Source organism: Vulpes vulpes, chromosome 10, assembly GCF_048418805.1.
Source record: "Vulpes vulpes isolate BD-2025 chromosome 10, VulVul3, whole genome shotgun sequence".
NCBI lineage: Eukaryota > Metazoa > Chordata > Mammalia > Carnivora > Canidae > Vulpes > Vulpes vulpes.
Genome location: NC_132789.1, coordinates 28,594,400 through 28,596,577, shown reverse-complemented (window position 1 = coordinate 28,596,577; position 2,178 = coordinate 28,594,400).

The window sequence follows — 2,178 nt, the reverse complement described above, 5'->3', positions numbered from 1 at the left end:
GAGGGACACCTGGGTGGCTCAGTGGTTGAGCGTCTGCCTTCTGCTCAGGTCGTGATCCTGGGGTCCAGGATTGAGTCCCACATCAGGCTCCCTGTGAGGTGCCTGCTTCTCCCTCTACCTATGTCTCTGACTCTCTCTCTGTCTCTCTCCTGAATAAATAAATAAAATCTTAAAAAAAAAAAAAAAAGAATGGGTGTTGAATTTTGTCAAATGCTCCTTCATTCTCTATGGTGATAAGGCTTTTCTCCTCTGGGTTAAAGATAAGAAAGAGGTAAGAGTCACACTCAGGGGCATACCAAGAGAAGACCTTCCTTGCAGTGCTGGTGTCCACTCCACTGGGGTAGGCAGGACATGTGATTGTTTTAATGTGTGGCTAGATTCTCTTTGCTGATATTTTCTTTAGGAACTTTGTGTTGAGTGTCATAAATGTAACTGGTCTGTGGTTTGCTTTGCCAGGTTTGGGGTCAGTGCCTTGCTGGCTTCATAAAGTACATATGGACATTTTCCTTCTTGCTCCTCACTACAGGAGCTTAACTGGCAGGACAGGTCTCTGGCCTTAAGGGCAGGCAGGACACACTTCATCTGAGAAACTTTCTAGATGGGTGTTAAAGTAAGCTGATGTTCCTGTAATGTTCTTAGTTTTTTTTAATGATTGTTGACACACCTAGATTTTTGCCCCTTCTTGGATCTGTCATCTATATGTAAGCTTGCCAGATTTAGCAAACAAAAATATAGGATGCCTGATTAAATTTGAATTTCAGATAGGCAATAATATTTTTAGTGCATATCCCATGTGTTGTAACCCTACTTACATTGTTCTAGAAAGTAACTTATTTTCTTTCTTTTTTTTTTTTTTCAGGATGTTGACATTTTTTAATAGTTCCTATTTTGGAACAATTTACATTTAGACAAAAATTATGACAATCACACAGAGTTCCAATATATAACTGCACACAAAAGTAACTTATTTTCTTGAATTTGCCAAATTTGTTTGGATGAATGATCTTTTACACTTTTAACTTCCTCTGTATCTTAGCTCATTTCCCCATTGTGATTTCTTCTGAGACAAGAGACTCCTGGATTTATCTGGATGGGCCCTATGTGCCCACAGGTGTCCTTACCCCTCACCGCCCAGACTTTCCCAGAACAGAAGGAGCCTTCACAGGCACAGAGGAGAAGCCACATGACCACAGAGGGAGGAACTGGAGTGATGTGGCCACAAACCGAGAGACACCAGCAGCCACCAGAAGTGGGCAGAAGCAGGAAGGATTCTCCCTAGAGCCTCCGGAGGGAACTCAGTCCAGCCTACACCTTGCTTTCAGCCCAGTGCTACTGATTTCAGACTCCTAGCCTGTGAGAGCATAGATTTCTGTAGTTTTAAGGCACTCTGTGGTAATTTGTCTCAGCAGCCACAGGGAAATAATATCCACTCCCATCATGCTTGGCCAAGTAGGCCAAGCAGAGGGGGCAGCCATGGCTCAGCAGTGAGACCAATCCTCAGACTCTGACAGGGGGAGGTATGCCCCTGTGGGACATTTGGGTAATACCCAATGCTCCCAGGAGCCAGTGTGGGGCAGGACCCCCAGGTCAGTCCAGTGAGGCACACCAGGAAGGACAGCCCACCCAGCAACTGGCAAAGCCTTCTCAGAAACTGTTGAGAATATCAGTTCTCAACTAGGGATGATTTGGACACTGGTGGTGGTAGAGGGGGCATCTTGCAAGTAGAAGCCAGGGATGCTGCTCGACATACTACAATGTGGGGATAGCCCCCCCACAAAGACTATTTCACTCAAAATGTCAACAGTGCTGAGAGTGAGAACACGGGCAATTGTTGGGGCTGAGGACCAGGGTGGAGTCTTAGGTCCGATTTCATCCAGCCTTTTTCCAGGCACAGCGGACAAGATCCAAAGATGGTCCTCAGCCCTGGTAAGAGTCAGGGGCAAGTATCCCCTAACCCCAGCCCTGCCTTCCCAGCAACAGGCAGAGCCCAGAGAGCTGCAATGTAGAGGCCTGGCAGGTGGTAAGGGTGTTGCCTCTGTCCAGGGGTGGCCTGGGCAAGGCCAGCCAGTCACTAGGTCTGTTTCCACACCTCCGTGCTGGTGTGTTGTGGAGGACTGTAGGAGCTCAGTGTGTGTGCTTTCTAGGGGTCCCCTCCCACACTTAGACCCCAAATCAGGC